We start from the raw sequence: 17,676 nt of genomic DNA, 5'->3' as shown, positions 1-17,676 counted from the left end.
TAATTTCACTCCAAAGTTTCTATCCAGAAGTGAAAACACATACCCACACAAACACTTTCAGGCAAATACTTACAGCAACATTGGTCATAATAACTAAAAAATTAAAATGATCCAAATGTTAATCAGTTTATGAATGAATCCACAATGAGATAATACTCAACAATAAAAATAGTTAAAATACTGATTCATTCTACTACATGAATGAACCTCAAAAACAGTCTATCAAGTGAAAGAACCCAACATGGATACAAAATACTGTATGTTACATAATTAAATCTCTATAAATTTTCCCATAACGATAAATATGTGGAGAGGGAAGAGAGATGGACGACTGCCTAGAGTTGAGTGTGGCTGTGGGAGTAGCGACACCCAGGCCTAAGGGAGCGTGGGGAGGTGGTGGCGGAATCTAAAATTAGACTATGGAAATAGCTGCCAACTAACTGGACAATTCTTTTCTGAAAATCAGTGAATCAGACATTTATTTATTGTTTTTTTTTTTTTTGAGAAAGTGTCTCTACAGAGCCCAGGCTATTCTGAAACTTGCTATATAGACCAGGCTGGTTTCTAACTCACAGAGACACACCTGCCTCTGCCTCCCAAGTGCTAAGATTAAAGGCATGCGCCACTACACCCAGCCTGAATCAGATATTTGTAATGGGTCAATGTTATGGTATGTGAATTCTGTTTCAATAAGTCCATTTAGAAAGAATACAAACACAATGTTTGGTACATGTCAAAAGTCCCATGAATACAAAATTAGTTTGGAAATGAGGTAAAACTGAGGATGATTTTGCAATGATCACTTAAAAGTGAAGCTTCAAGTGTTAAGAGATGGCCTGGAGCTTAAAGTGCTTTTCCCACAAGAAAGAGACCTGAGTTTGGGTCATCATGCTGGGTGAGCATGATGACTCAGTCCTCATTCCAGCTCCGTCTTCAAGCAAGCTGGCTACCAAGGTTAGCCATGTTAGCGAGCGAGCTCTGGGTTAGCGAGCTCTGGGTTAGCGAGCTCTGGGTTAGCGAGCTCTGGGTGTGGTGGCGAGGAAGGCGCTACCTCAGTGGATAAAGCGGAGAACAACTGAGGAAGATGCTGCACATCAACCTCAGGTCTCCACATGAACACACGTGTGTCTACACATACAAACACACACACTACATATGCTGCAACACACACACAACATGTGTATGTATACAAAGAAGAAAGTAAATTAAAAATCTGTCTTATATAATGCAGAGATGCCTAGTGACTGGGGATTGGCAAATTCCCTGTCTCCACACACCAGATTTGAATTCCCTTTATGCTGCCCTCCATTAAAAAGAGGCCAGTGGACAGTCACATCGTCTTGAATAGATTCTATTTAGAGACCAGGGGTCAGGAAGTCTTCCCAGCGTCTCCATGCTGAGGTTCCAGTATGCCTCCAGAGAGGGCCTCCCAAAGCTCCCAGCACACTTCGGCTGCTCAGGCTGAACGTGAGTGCTGCTTCACTTCCCACCCCCATCCTCAAACCTATCCTGACAGGGACCATGTAACATTTTCTTCTGCTTTTGTAAAACCGTCTGAGTAAGGGGTATGGGGACAGCTTTTCCAGGCCAATTTGACAGTTTAATAATTTCAGCCAACTCCTCCTCTTCCATCTTTCCCTTCCTCTTCCTCTTCTCACTTCCCCTCCCTCTCTTCCTTCTCTTTCTTCTTCTATTTCTCTTCCTCCTTTGTTTTTGACAGGACCTCACTCTGCAGACCACTCTTGACCTTATGCTCCTGCTTCAGTCCCCCAAACACTGGAATTGTGTGTGTGTGCGCGTGCCACCCTGCCCGACTGGTAAACCTCCTTCATGCTCCTCAGTGAGACTCTTTCATAGCTTGACCAGGTGCAGGGGTTAGGAGGGATAGCTGGGAAAGTTCAGGGAAGGTTTCACATGCACAAGTGTGATCAGTCCTGTAAGAAACAGGCGGTTAGTAAGGCTGCCTGCCATTCACAGCCATGTCGTGCTCAGGCTGCTTCTGAAAATCCCCAGACAGTGACACATTAGCCCCGTGCTCCCTCAAATATGAAGCCATCTGGAATGAGATACACATGGAAGGGCTGGTGTCTCCACGGCTGCTGGAAAGATGGAGGCGTACCTCCCAGTGCAGCTGCGGCTTTGCCATTATCCACTGGGGGATCTCAGGTGATACAGCCACACCTGTGCCACCTGTGCTTCTCCAGAAGCAATCCCAATAAACGCACTGCTTTGTCAAGCTGGATTTTGGTAGACTCATTACTTTGGGCTGCTACCAGCGATCTCTCTGGGGTGAGTGGACATTTATGTCACGTCTCCCCAGGAAAAGTCTCACTCACAGCTGCTCACTGGAGCTAGCTGCCTTGGCTTTGTGCTTAAGGAGGCAAGAGCTAAAAGAGGTAGTTTAATCTGAGAAACTAGTGTGTAGGTGCACAGCCAGGTCCCCTCAGGGGCGTCTCTCCTACAGTGTTCTCAGGCACCATCGCAATGGCAAATATATGGTCGAGAAACGGGAGAGAAAGAGTAACATGGTTCATGCTGTGGAGACAGGTGGAACTGGAAAGGCTAAGAGGGTGAGGAAGAGGCTGATGCCATGGTGACATCCAGACCTGAGCTGTTGCCGAGGACCGTGTCTGGGTCTGTGTGGATGTCCGTGGCTTTCTGTTACCGTTGAAGGCCACATGGATGCCTGGGGACTAGACTGCCACCTGAGGCCAAGTTGGTGTCTGAGGGCCATGCTGCCACCATGCCATGCTGATATGAGTGGTCTGTGTTGCCACCCAGGGCCATGGTGACATCTGGGCCCAAGCTGTTGCTGAGGGCCATGTTTGGTTCTGTGGTCCTGCTACAGCTGGGGCCTGTGTTGATGCCTGTTGCCTGTGTTATAACCAGGGGCCATATAAACCATGTGTGTTCAAATTCAAGGACTGTGCTGAGCTGGCATTACCTTTGCTAACCCTAGGAGATCTGGTCCTGCTCCTCATGCATGGGAGAACTGGCTCTGAACTCTGGAGAGCTGGACCCAGCCCTCACCACAGTTGTGGAAGAGCTGACCCCCCTCTCGTGGACACAGGAGACCTGGCTCCACCTCTTGCCTGAAGTAGGTGGTACTGGTAAAAACCGGGACTGATCCCACATTCACTGCTTTGAGTTGGCCCACCCCAACATCTACCCTATCTGTGAAGTGCTAGAATGTGTGAAGGAACTGGTCCTGGGGAACCATAGCTCCATGACTCGGAGCAACAGCAAGGATATCTTGAGAGGAGTTTTGGTCCAGTGTGGATGGTATACCAGAAGCCAAGGCCCTGAACCAGACCAGTAACTCATTACAATGAACACTTGCAAGTAGAGCTGTGTGGACCAAGGGTCTACTGCATGCCACACTGCAGCTCCCAGTGTCGCTGCGATAAAGGGAGAGGTGATGGAGAGGTGGGAAAGATGGAGGAGGGGAGTGAGTTTTTTCTTTTTATTAATATTTTTACTTTTAAAATTTTCTTTTGTGGGGTCCTGCAAGGGTGAGGGGCAGATATGGAAGGAATGAAAATGAGTGGGATTGGAATGCTTGATGGGAAATTCCCAAAGAATCAATAATAAAAATTATATTTAAAAACGGAGATGGTAACAGATGGTAGAAGTGAAAAAGTGAACGATAAAGAGAGCGAAGGAAGCTGGAAACCAGAAAGTGGCTGAATTGATAAGATAAACCAAACAGCAGCAAGCTCTTCTAAAAAAACCAATAAAAGGAACAGACATTTACAAAGTCACCTGTGAAAAGAAAAGTAGGAATAAATAATGCTAGAATTCAAAAGGGCTTCCAAAGAGCTGTAGGTAAGAGTTGAAATCATACTTCGTTACACTTATGTCACTGAGACACAGGCTGAGATAAGGCAGTCAGACCTGCACCAGAAGGGGAAGGTCTGCGGAGACAGAACGTTATAAAAACACTGATCTCAGACAGAGAGAGAACATGGGCATAGGGTAGGGCTTACTTGGTCAGGTGTGCCACGCAAGCGTGGGCACCATTAGGGTCTTTAGCATCATACAAAACCGCACAAGTTTGTAACCCCAGTGGTGGGAGCACAGATGGGAGCACATTCGGAGCTGGCTGTCCAGCTGAGTTGGTGAGTTTCAGGCTCAGTGAGATCTTGCCCCAAAATATCAAGTGGAAACACTGAGGAAGACACTAGAAATCAACCACTGGCCTTCATGTAGACACACACACACACACACACACACACACACACACACACACACACACAGCTGGTATTGTGGGGCATGCTATAATCCTGGCTCTTGAGAAATGGAGGCAGTAGTTCAAGTTCATCTTGGACTATATTTGGGACCCTGACTCAAAAAACAAAACAAAAACAAAAACTCAGAGTGGGAAGTGGGTGGACAAACTCCTCACATAAAAGAAGTAAACATTTTCTCAAGGGGTTAATCAGTTCCAGAGTATAAAGAAAATAAAACTGTTCTGATTAACTTTGTAAAACAAACTCTACCCTGGTAATCAAATACCAAGGAACAGAGAAAGGCAAACATGAACAGTACTTACTAGGACTAAAGTGGTGAGTTAAGGAGTGTCCCCACAAAGTCCATGTCCATCTGACCTTCAGGATGTGGTTGCATTTGGAAATAGGATCTCCTCACATGTGACAATGAGGAAGGCATCCTCTAGGAACAAGACAAGGCTTTCCAGTCTCTCCACACCTGTCAGAGGCCATGGAAATATACAACACATGGCAGTTGACAATTCAGGTGTCGACCCATCAGACACTGAAGGAGATAATCCTGTCTGGCAAGGCTTACAGAACCACTGACACTGAAAACCGGTTGCCTGTGTCTGTAAGTTCTCTGATGAGTCACTCCATTTCTTCCTCAAGAGTAGCTTTGGGTGTATTCCCACTGTTTTGTGTTTATCTCATAAAAATATTCCATCTGCTGGGCACATACCTGTGAGTGGTCAAAAGGGTTACTTTTCTTTTAGTTACATAGTTTTGATATGTAGAATATATATTGGGACAAGTTTCATAACTGGATCTATTTGTCCCATAAGAACTGTGGACACTTAACAAACTGCTTATTCTTTTGCTCAAACTAACCACACATAATTAACTCACTTTTACCTCAAAGCAAGTTCAGACTAGACTAAAGACTTTCTGTAAATAGACCATAAGTTTAAAACCCTACAGCTGTGTACAGAGCCTCAGATGTCCAACCGAGGTTGCTAAGAAAAGCATGCCAATTCTTCACTTGCCAGTCTACTACAATGGATCTGTGACTCAAAGTTGTCATTGGGCACTGTGCCCCTAATCTGGCCATGGTTTTCCTCCTATGGCCTTGGGACTTTATGTTGCCATGGCGATGGCTCAGCTCTCTAAACATTTATCCTAAAAATGTGCTTATGACCAATGAAAAGGTGGCCATTGTAATTTCTTTATCGCTTCAAGGCTGCTGTAGAAAAAGAATTTTTAAGAGAGGAAAAAGAAGTGAGAAGTAGGTAGGAAGAATTATAAGTTGTAATTATTATTAGAATAGAAGCAGAACAATAAAGATACTGGCATGAAAAAGCACACCCTCAGGTCCCAAACCTCTTGCTTGATGTAGCGTGCTCTCTGTACCCTGAGAGAGAACTGAGGCTGGTATTCAATAGCCCTTGCTACATACCTATTCAATCTAGTACTTGAAGTTCTAGCTAGGTCAATAAGACAACAAAAGGAGATCAAGTTGATACAAATTGGAAAGGAAGAAGTCAAACTTGTGCTATTTGCTGATAATATGATAGTTTACATAAGTGATCCCAAGAATTCTACCAGGGAATTCCTACATCTAATAAACACCTTCAGTAATGTGGCAGGATGCAATATTAACTCAAAAAAATCAGTATATAGCCCTCCTATATACAAATGATAAATGGGATAAGATAAAAATCAGAGAAACATCACTCTTTACAATAGCCAATAATATAAAATATCTTGGAGTAATTCTAACCAAGCAAGTGAAAGACCTGTATGACAAGAACTTTAAGTCTTTGAAGAAGGAAACTGAAAAATATATGAGAAAATGGAAAGATCTCCCATGCTCTTGGATCAACATAACAAAAATGACAATCTTACCAAAAGTGATCTACAGATTCAATGCAATCCTGATCAAAATTTCAATACAATTCTTCACAGACTTCAAAAGAGCAATACTCAACTTCATATGGAAAAACAAAAAGCCCAGGATAACCAAAACAATACTGTACAATAAAGGAACTTCTGGAGGCATCACCATCCCTGATTTCAAACTCTACTAGAGAGCCATAGTCATAAAAACAGATATATGAACCAAGGAAATCGAATTGAAGACCCTGACATTAACCAACACACCTATGAACACCTGATTTTTTTTTTGACAAAGAAGCCAAAACTGTACAATGAAAAAAAGAGAACATCTTCAACAAATGGTGCTGGCACAATTGGTTGTCAACATGTAGAAGATTCCAAATAGATCCATATCTACCACCATGCACAAGACTCAAATCCATGAGAATCAAAGACTTCAACATAAATCCAGATACACTGAACCAGACAGAAGAAAAAATGGAGGTAGCCTTGAATGCATTGGCACAGGAGGCTACTTCCTAAATATAACATTGAGAACAACAATCAATAAATTCGACCTCCTGAAACTGAGAAGCTCCTGTAAGGCAAAGAACACAGTAAATAAGACAAAATGGCAGTCTACAGGGTGAAAAAATATCTTCACTAACCCCACATCTAACAGAGGACTGATCTCCAAAATATTTAAAGAACTCAAGAAACTAGACATTAAAATGCCAAATCATCCAAATAAAAAATGGGGTGTAGTTCTAAACAGAGAAATCTCAACAGAAGAATCTCAGATGGCTGAAAGACATGTAAGGAATTGCTCAACATCCTTAGCCATCAGGGAAATGCAGATCAAAATGACTCTGAGATACCATCTTACCTCTGTCAGAATGGCTAAGATCAAACCACTACCACAGCCTATGTTGGGGAGGATTTGGAGTAAGGGAACTACTCGTCCAGTGTTGGTGGGAATGCAAACTTACACAGCCACTTTGGAAATCAGTATAGCAGTTTCTCAGAAAATTGAGATTCAGTTTATCTCAAGACCCAGCAATACCACTATTGGGCATACACCTAAGGATACTTAATCATTCTACAAGGAAACTTGCTCAACTATGCTTGTAGCAGCATTATTTGTCATAGCCAGAACCTGGAAACAACCAGAAGCCCCTCAATGAAAGAATGGATAAAGAAAAGGCGGTACATTTAACAATGGAGAATTACTTAGCTATTAAAAACAATGACATCTTGAAACTTATAGGCAAATGGATGGAACTAGAAAAAAAATCATCCTGAGTGAGGTAACCTAGACCCAGAAAGACAAACATGGTGTGTACTCACTCATAAGTAAAACAAAGGATAACCAGACCACAATCCACACCTCCACAGAAGCTTGGTATCAAGGAGGACGCTAAGAGGGACAAAAGGAATACCCTGAGAAGGGGAAAGAGATGAGATCTTCTTGTAAACTGGGGGTGGGGGCAGCAAAAGGAAGGGGAGAGGGGATGAGAACATGAAGAATGGAATGGGATGGCTGAGTAGGGGGAGGGATGGAGTGAGGGAGCTAGGGAGAAACCTGATGCTAAGGAAATTCCCAGAAATCCACAAGGGATGGCCCCGGCTAAAACCCCTAGCAATAGTGGATAGGGTGCCTGAATGGGCCTTCTGTAAACCAATTGATGACTACCTTAATTGTCATCAATGAACCTTCATTCAGTAACTGATGGAAGCAGATGCAGAGACTCACACCCAATCAGCAGGTGGAGCTATGGGAGTCTAGTCAAAGAGAGGGAGGAGGGACTATATGAACGGGGGGCGGTCAAGATCATGACAGACAAACCCACAGAGACAAACTTATGGGAGCTTAGGCACTCTTAGCATCCTGCATGGAACCAAACTAGGTCCTCTGCATGTGGGTGACAGTTGTGTAGCCTGATCTGTTTGTGGGACCACTGGCAGTGGGATCAAGATCTATCCCTGGCATGAGCCCATACCATAGGTTGGGGTGCTTTGCTCAGCCTTGATGTGAGGTGGGGTGGAGGGACTTGGTCCTGCCTCAACTGAATGTGCCATGGGAGGCCTTGCCCTTTCTGAGGAGTGGAAATGGGTGGGCTGGGGGGAGGTGGGGAAGGGAGCAGGAGGTGAATAGGAGGGGAGCTGTGGCTGGTATGTAAACTGAATAAAACAAAAGAGCACTGGCTGCCCTTCCTGAGGTCCTGAGTTCAACTCCAGAAAATATGTGGTGCTGACAATCATCCTATGAGTTCGGGTGCTCTCTTCTGGCCTGAAGGCACATATATAGATGGGGACACTCACTGAAACAGCTTACCTGAGCTAACACGAGCCCATCAACTCTGGCCTGACAGTGAGGGAACCATCATAGGACCAAACTAGCCCTCTGAATGTGGGTGACAGTTGTATGGCTGAGGCAGACTCTGGGACAGATTGTGGAGCCACCAACAGTGGGACCAGGATTTATCCCTGCTACTTGTTTTGGCTTTTCTGGAGGGATACAGTGCTCAGCTTAGAAATAGGGAGAAGGGCCTTGGCCCTGCCTCAAAGCAATGTGCTAGGCTTTGTTGACTTCCCATGGGAAGCCTTAACCTCTCTGAGAAGTGGATGGGGGAAGTAAAAAATTAAAAAAATATATAATTTTTTTTAAAAAAAGAACACTGCACACATAATAAAAACTAGAATAAATGTTTAAGGAGGGCCAGTTAACTAATAGGAACTTGAAGGCTATTGTGATAGAGTGGCCTTTATTCAGCCAATGATTCACATTTATTGTGGATGCTTAGCTTTGTCAGCTTGGCTTAGAGTCATCTGGGAAGACAGTCTCAGGGAGGGACTGTCTACATTGGGTTGGCCTCTGGGCATGCCTTCAGCAGGTGGCACCATTCCCTAAGTAGGGGTGTCTTGAACTGTATACAAGCGGAGAAGTTGGGACTGGAGAGCAGGCTCAATGGTTAAGAGCACTGGCTGGTTTTCTAGAGGATCCAAGTTTGCTTCCCAGCACCCACATGACTACTAACAACCATCTGTAACTCCAGTTCCAGGAGATCTGATGCCTTTTTGGTACCAGGCACACAGTGGTGCAGAGGCATACATGCAGACAAAATACACACAAAATAACCTTCAAAGCAGAATTTTTAAGAAGTGAATATGTGTAGTGAGCACAAAGTGAATGTGTGTAGTGAGCACGTGAGCGTCGCTTTCGTGCTCCAGGCTCAGGGTGCCTTGACGACTGATCCTAGTTCCTGCAAGTGCTTTCTTACGTGGTAGACTTTGAGAACCACAGTCTGAAATCAACTCTTGCTCACCTGGTTTGTTTTTGTCAGGTTGTACCTATCACAGTGACGGAATAAAGCCAGAACAAAGAATGATCATTAAATGCACGAGTTCAGAAAGAGAGGGACAGAATGGAAGGCCAGGGACACACTCAGCTGCGGATGTCAGTGCAGCAGGACAAAGGTGTCAGCTGAGATCAGCAGACTGGCCTGGGGCTGTAGCTCATGGTCCATGGTCGAGCATGCATAAGGGCCTGGGTTTAACCCTAGTTCAGTAACAGTCCAATTAGTGAAGGAAATGTTTACAGCACAGGGAGCTAGCGTACCATCCTGAAAAAGATCTGTGCCTCACAGGACACACTGAGATGTTATATATGTCAGTGTGTGTGTGTGTGTGTGTGTGTGTGTGTGTGAATTCCAAAGAAATTGGATGTACTTTACATATCAAAAAAACAATAAGATTTAACAGGAAAGGCAAAACCAGAAAAAAAAGTAAGACAAATTTAAAAGAAGGTTTGGAAGGTTTAAACGGTATTTTCAGTGGACATAATACATACAAGTAAATAAATGAACGAACAATTAAAAGCGAAAAGGAGGAAAGACACCATTGGGCCGTACACACCTATGTCCACACCACACTCACACACTCCAAAAACAAGCGAATACAAATGGTCAAGAGATGTGAAAGATGTAACATAATGAAGCCATTACAGACTTGAATAATGAGCTATGTGACCTTAGAGATGATGAGAGAAGCCATCGTGAGAATGTGATGAACCAAGACAGAAGTGCTTATACATGACAAGTGGACGTTAACAAAACCCTTCACGCATCCTTGTTTGGGAATTCTCACCTCCCGAGAAAGTGATCACAACGCACACAAAGTTTGGCTGCAAAAGATGCTCACTTCATCTCTGTTTCCTGAAAGAACAGCCCAGAAATGCAAACTCAATAGCCTGGGACTGGCAGAGACGGGATAAATCACTGTCAATAAAGTGCTCACAATGAGTCGCAGGCTGCCGAGAGACAATGTTTCCAAACAACAGGTAGATGGCACTCAAGGAAGGACACTGGACATGCATGTACATTAAAAAATAAGTTAAAAAACCTTCATTCAAGACTTTAAAAAAAATCAATAGTGGTAGATGCCACTGCAGGGTCAAGAGAGTCCAGCCAGTGGGAGGGGAAGTTAGTCCTGGCTTACAGTGCTTGACCATGTCAAGGGCTCTGCCTTTCAGGAGAATGAGCACTATTTTAAGAGATGAGATAATTAATATGCACAGTGAATAACTATGACAGCACTAAGTTTCATTCTCTTTTCCAGACTTTTGTCCAAAGCCCAAACTCAACGAGATAAAGTTATGCTTATTCTAACCAAGGAAGGAAAAGCACACAGCTAGTAAATAGAAAACTGTGCTCTGTGGATCCCTACAACTTGGTCCCTGGATAGTCCTTCTTCCTCCTCCAGACATATGACCTCCATCTTGTTGTTCCCTGCTTCCTGTTTGTGTCCACACAGCTTTCTGCAAGGATGGCTCTCTCTTCTTCACGCTTAGATCTGTCTGTGGTAAAGTCATCAAAATGCCCCCACCTCCAAGAACTGTTGGCTGAAACAAGGCAGCTTGCTTATTTCCTGAAACAGGAAGCCTCAGTAGCTGTAGATAGACTGCTAACTGTGGGTTCTTGATATGGATGGACCTTCAGTGATTTTTAATTTTTTTGAGACTTTATTTATTTTTATTTTACATGTATGAGTGTTTACCTGCATGTATGTCTGTGCAGCGTGTGTGTAGTGTCCATAAGGGCCAGAAGAGAGCATCAGATCCCCTGGGACTGGGCTTACAGGGAGTTGTGAACTGCCATGTGGGTGCTGGGAATCAAACCTGTGACCTCTGGAGAAGTAGCCAGTCCTCTTAGCCACTGAGGATTGCTCCGACACCTCCCAGTGTTTCTTGCAGGATATTTTGCTTTACCTGAATTGTTCATATTCAGATTTCTTAAACATGCCATAAGACTCTCCCCAGCTGGATGTCACTCAATCATCCATGCCTATCTATCTAGCATGTGTGCAGTTTTGAGTTCGACATTCAGCACCCCTCCCCAAATACATGTATTCTAGCAGGCACACTGATGAAACTAGATCAGCAGACTTCACTCGTCTTACTGGAGAATGGTTTAATGTTGGCATATTATTTTATGGAGGGACAGAAGTTGGCATGCCACACCATTGTGTGCTGATCAAAGGACCATTGGTTCTCTCCTCCCCATGTGGGCCCCAGGGATTGAGGTCCAAGTTGTTAGGTTCTGCATCAAGTACATTTACCCATAGAGCCATCTTGTTGGATCGATGATGATATTTTTAAAATAATACATTTTTTTGTGTGCTAGAGATGGAGTCCAGGGCCTTGCTCCAAGTCAGCAAGCACCATCCCAGGTGTGCCCCTGCCTGCGACTAATGTCTCAGTATGACCTTTGTTCAAGTCCATTATCCACCGCTTAGGTCAAAGCAATCTTGCAGGCCCCCTTTACCAGGTCTCTACACCGAACCTCACTGATTGACTGGAGTTGCTGGTGAGTAAACTTCTGGGTTCCCCCCACCTTGCTCCCTAGTGCTGGAGTTTTAGGCATATGTCACATTGCCAGAGTTCTTACACGGGTGCTGGAGATCCAAACCCAGGTCCTCATGCAAACGCTTTACCACGTGAGCCATCTCCCCAGTCTGGGTTGGCTTTACAGATGACTTCTTCACAATCTCCTCCTTAGCAATATCTTGATATCTTGATGATATGATCCACTATAACAATTCATTATGGGGAAATTAACTTCCCCTACCTTGAATTTCTTAATAAGTTTCATGTCAGTCTTGAATGTGAACTGCTGCTCACTCACTTATCCCAAATGATCCCTGAGGAAACCAAAATTCTAACATTTTCCAGGAAAGCAGTTTCAGTGAGCCAAGCCTTCGTTAGTCTGTTTTCATGTTTCATTAAGAGTTCAGATTTCCTTGCTATGATGTGTATTGAAACTTAATATATTTGAAATTTAATTTGAAATAAATTCAATTTTAAGTTTAATTCATTTAAGTCTGATATATCATGAAAGGAACAGAGAAGAGAGCATTGCCAATGCTTACACTGTGAAAAACAGAAGACGCTCACAAGCATCAAAAGGAATAGAGAAATTGGAGTTAATGGCATGTGATGCCTCAATGTTAGTAGGTAGGGGTCAGCAAGATGGTTCAGTGGGTGAAAGTGCTTGCCACCAAGTCTGGGGACCCAAGTTCAATCCTAGGGCCCACATGGTAGAAGGTGAGAACTGACTCCTGTAAGCTGACCACTGAGTTTAGTCCAAACTCCATTAAGTTGTCCTCTGACCTCCACACATGCACAATGGAATGCATACACATACTCATACTTGAAAATAAAATAGACATATCATAAAAATAAAAATTAAAAATTAAATAGTAGGTAAATAGTACTTCATTGTAAAAATTACTTATTTTTACTTTGTCATTTTTTCCCATGTCTAGGATTTAATTGAGGGCTTCACACATGCCACCTGTTTAAAAATATCCTTTAAATGTTTTATGAATTAATTTGTTACACAGCAGTTGAGTGTGTGCACATGATGTACTTGTACCTCGGTACTCGTGTGGAACGTGTTCTCTTCTTCCACATGTGGGTTCCTGTGATCCAGCTGCGGTTACCAGACATGGGAAACACTTCCCCTCATTGGCCTTACACTTGGAGCGGGGTTTCAAGGCCTGAGGACGCAACAGCAGAGCGGCTGTCTGTGCGTGCAAAGCCCTGGGTTCCCCCTTCAGCACCAGGACTCGGGAGAACACAGGGGTAAAAAGTAGTCAGGCAGAGTGGCTCATGCCTCCAGTGACCGAACAGAAGAGCGAGCACATGACAGGAGGATCCCAGAGGTTTGAGGCCAGTCTTGGCCACACAGTGAGTTCCAGGCTGGTCAGGGCTGCATAGAGAGACCCAGTCTCAAACAATTAACAACAACAACAATGAAAAGTAACCAAGTAGCAGACTGCACATGCACTGGCTGCATCCCCTCACCTCTCAGTTATAGACCAGACTTGAATATTCCAATTAAAACCACTTGGGACCTTGCAGACTTCAGTATATTGGTCATTGAGTAAACTGAGTTTCTGTAAATTGATTTTCTGTGAGTTAGTCACAAAATGAGTTGACTAACAGCTATATTAACCAGCATGTCATTTAATTTTTCTAATAAACTTATGCTTTCTGTACTACTATCACCCTTTTAAGAATGAAAGCAATGAGAGTTTCCATGGGTGTCTGCCTTGCCAAGGTACTGGAGTTCGTGGGAGATGGGGCCCTTACCCCTTCATCATGGTGGCTCTGGCCTAAGCAAGCACTCCTCCAGGGGGCACCTGAGGCAGCACAGACCAGAAACGCTGCTGCAAGGCTTTGGCCCCTCACCTATCTCCCTTCTGTGGGATAACTTGGGACTTCTCTGGAGATTACAAGGAAAATGGGGGTGGGGTGGAGCTGGACGGTGGTTGTGCTGTGCTTCTGTAATTCCAATGCCTAAATTGGAGGCAGGGGGACTTCTGTGAATTTTATACTAGGTTATCTCAGAAAACAAAACAAACAAGGTCAGCCAATGAAGGTGCCATCCTCAAGCCTGATGACCTGAGTTTGACCCCTGGAACCCACATGGTCAAAGGACAGAAGTCGTCTCTGACTTTCACACATGAGGCATGCTGTCCCTCACACAAACACAAATGCATAAATAATTGCAACTCTAAAATAAAAGATATGTAAATAAAAGAATGAATGAATGAAAGGAAGAAAGAAAGTGAGGAGGGGCAAAACAAAAACTTTATTGACTGTAAATTTTTAAATTTACCCTACACAGCTTTTTAGTTTTTGAGCCAGGTCTCCCTTTGTTGTCCAGGCTGGCTTGGAATGTGCAGTCCTCCCTCAGCTTCCTAAGGCTGGAATCACAAGATTATAGCTTCTCATGGTTTGTAATTCATAAGTATTCGGACACCAGTATCTAATTTATTGACATTTATATAGAGAAGAATCAGTTAAAGGTTGCCCTGAACAGATGGAAATATGAGGGGGTGTGTGGTGATGAGTCACAGGGAATCCAGGAAGCTTGTGCAAATCCACAGACAGTAGATGGCCAGGATGTCACTCAATGGAGTATGCATGAGACCACAGGCTTGATTCTCAGTGCACACACACACATACACCAAAATATTACAAATATTCTCTGATGTCACAATACAGAAAAGGGAATTTAACACCACTGCTACATCCAACAATGTCCTAGGATAACTCCTGGGATAAGAAACACCAATAGAAAGAAAAGGACAGAAAGTAGGAGGTAAAACCACCAGAACTTGCAAATAGCAAGGTGATAATATAAAAGTCATAGTTAAGTTGTTACGAATGGGACTTAACCATGGCCCTAAGTATCACATTCAAGAAAATTCAGGTTGCATTTAACATTCTAAAGCAGAAGAAGCAGTGAAAGAGGAGAGACTCGACAGTGTCAGATAGTGTAAAATATCTTGAAATAATCTGAAAAGATGAATCTGTGATCCCACTTGGAAAGTGATAAAACCTGGCTAAGAGAGAGGCGCAGAGACACCCTCTGCTCTGTGAAGACTGCGTTTATACCAAGGCCACCACAGATAAAATCACAAGAGGGATTTTAGGGGCTTGATAAGATGACTCTCTCTAACTTTTACTTGGGGCCAGGAATCAGTAGGACACTTTTGAAGAAAAGCAAGAGAGAGCAGTCTGGCCTACTGTACACCATAAGTAAGCCCTAGCAGTGGACAGGGCTGGCAAAACCTGCCACCAAGCACAGTGACCTGGGTGTGAGCCTCAGGAACCACATGTTAGCACTAGTTATGTGATGCTCATTAACAGTGGCTCAGCATAAACTAACCCTGACGAGACCAAGGTTGTGCTGCAGAGGATTCTTACAGACACAACAGTTTTTGTAATATTTTGGTTTACTACTGATAACTAGGACAGCCACTTTAAAAGTCAGCTTGAGGGCAGGTGAGATTGTTATGTAGGTAAAAACAGTTGGCACTCAAGCCTAACGCGATCTGGAAGTTTCAGCCCTGCTGGCTAGATGCCATAGTGCTGGAAGGCGACGTGCACAGTACTGGAGGATTACTAATCTTACCCAGCTATGAACCCTACATGAGTTCATATGTAGAGATGCTCATGGTGCATCAGTGGCACAAACAGTGTGGGAGCAACCAACAACTCACTCCAGAAGATGAAACCCACACCCAGCATCATTACTGTGCCAAGAACCTATGGCTAGGCTTGTCACAGGCCATGGAGGGGAGCCTACCAGTAGTATTTTGCTAAATGGATATAATATTAAACCAACTCCTAATGACTTAAGTTTTACCCATATGTTGGAACACAGTCCAAGACTGCAGTCCTGTGAGGAGAATTCTGAGTGTTTGTGAGAAAATGCCAAGAAAGCAAGAGTCTTGTGACATCAGTTTCTTCAAAACTCAGAACTGTTCTTAGATTATGTTTTCCTGCCCCTCCCAGATGTAGCAGATTCTGTTTGCTTCAGGTTATTCATTACAACTAGCTATCTGGTAAACTGAGATTTTTCTCACACAAACTGAATTTGTAATTACAAAAGTTGTCCAGCCTTCCCCCATTCCAGAGGCAGATACTTATTTTGCTGTTGGCTTATTGAATGTTATAGGAGGGATTCATATTCCAGATATTCATCAATCTATTAATTGATGTGGGATGTCCTTCTGTATATGTGCTGCTTTTGGTGGTTGACAAATAAAACTGTTTTGGCCAATGACTTAGCAGAGTAAAGCCAGGCAGGAAACCCAAAAATAGATATAGAGTAGGCAGAGTCAAGCAGAAGCCATGTAGCTGCTGACGGAGAAGCATGTTGGAATGTTACCGGTGGGCCACAGTCCCATGGTGATACACAGATTAATAAAAATGGGTTAATTTAAGATGTAAGAACTATCTAGAAATACACCTAAGCTATTGGCCAAAGAGTGTTGTAATTAATATAGTTTCTGTGTGATTATTCAGGTCTGGACGGCTGGGAAACGTGAGTACAGTCTCTGCTCACGAGTGGTGCTAATGTGGGGTAACAACATCCATATAAAACCTGAGAGAGTTTGGGAAAGAATTCTAGAAACAAAAGAACAGAGTTAAGCATGGCTTCTTGGTGGCAGCAGTTTTTCAGATAGGCTCTATTTGCTGGGAACAAGCAGAGGTGCGGCTCCTTTAAGAGAAGGGTTCCTGACTCAGCCTTAGTAGCAAAAATTGTATGGCTCCTTTAAGAGAGAACTTCCCAAAGGACACGGTCAACAAGACAAAACAACAGCCTACAGAATGGGAAAAGATCTTTATTAACCCCACATCAGACAGAGGTCTGATCTCCAAAATATACAAAGAACTCAAGAAATTGGTCATCAAAAGAAGAAATAATCCAATTAAAAAATAGAGTACAGACATAAATAGAGAACTCTCAACAGAGGAATATAAAATAGCTGAAAGATACTTAAGGAAATGTTAAATATCCTTAGTCATCAGAGAAATGCAAATCAAAACAACTCTGAGATTCCACCTTACACCTGCAAGAACAGTCAAGATAAAAAACACTGATGACAACTTATACTGGAGAGGTTGTGGGGAAAAGGGAACAATCTTCCATTGCTGGTAGGAATGCAAGCTGGTACAACCCTTTTGGATGTCAGTGTGGTGATTTCTCAGAAAATTAGGAAACAACCTTCCTCAAGATCCAGTAATACCACTTTCGGGTATATATCCAAAGTATGCTCAATTGTGCCATGAGGACATGTGCTCAACTATGTTCATAGCAGCTTTGTTTGTCAGGGCCAGAACCTGAAAACTGTCTAAATGCCCCTTGACTGAAAAATGGATAAGGAAAATGTGGTACATTTACACAATGGAGCACTACACAGAAGAAAAAATAATGACATCTTGAATTTTGCAAGAAAATGGATGGAGCTAGAAAACATCATTTTGAGTGAGGTAACCCAGACACAGAAAGACAATTATCACATGTGCTCAATCATAAGTGGTTTTTAAACATAAAGCAAAGAAAACCAGTCTACAAATCACAACCCCAAAGAACTTAGACAACAATGAGGACACTAAGATAGACATACATGGATATAATCTACATGGGAAGTAGAAAAAGACAAGGTCTCCCGAGTAAATTGGGAGTGTGGAGACCTTGAGGGAAGGGTTGAAGTGGGGAGGGGAGAGGCAGGGAGG

This window comes from Myodes glareolus, chromosome 9 (assembly GCF_982192425.1).
Source record: "Myodes glareolus chromosome 9, mMyoGla1.1, whole genome shotgun sequence".
Classification (NCBI taxonomy): Eukaryota; Metazoa; Chordata; class Mammalia; order Rodentia; family Cricetidae; genus Myodes; species Myodes glareolus.
Note: the sequence above shows the minus strand (reverse complement) of the source record.